Source organism: Etheostoma spectabile, chromosome 15 (assembly GCF_008692095.1).
Source record: "Etheostoma spectabile isolate EspeVRDwgs_2016 chromosome 15, UIUC_Espe_1.0, whole genome shotgun sequence".
NCBI classification, from domain to species: Eukaryota; Metazoa; Chordata; class Actinopteri; order Perciformes; family Percidae; genus Etheostoma; species Etheostoma spectabile.
The window spans coordinates 7,167,298-7,167,786 of record NC_045747.1 but is presented as its reverse complement, the minus strand read 5'-3'; positions in this window follow the sequence as shown (position 1 = coordinate 7,167,786).

Here is a 489-nt window from a genome sequence, read left to right as displayed (position 1 = left end):
ATCAGCTTTTAACGTGTTTAAGCCATGTCATGAGAGGGTTTCATTTGGGGTCCGAAAGGAGCATTGCCGACGTGTTGGCCTCCTCAGAAACAGACAGGATTTCTAGTCCCTCCCTGTTTAGTCAGCCAATTTCAGCTTTTTAGAAGCCGTGGGATTTATCAAACTGAATAAATTCTGCCCGCACAGATACAACACTGCAAACTCCACTGTGTTATAAGTAAGACATCTGCTGAAAAAGGTTTTGTATTCATTAGCATGATTGCCCTACTGTTTAGTTCAAAAACATCCAAAGTAAGGAAAGTGAAGTATTATAGTAATATTGTACTTTCCTACTCTATATTTCTTCGACAGACAGTTATATTTTAGATTAATACTTTAAATGTAAATGTGCAGTATTTTATATAGCGTTTTTCTAGTCTTAACGATTACTCAAAGCGCTTTTAACCATTCACACACATTCATACACTGTGGCCGAGGCTGCCGTACAAG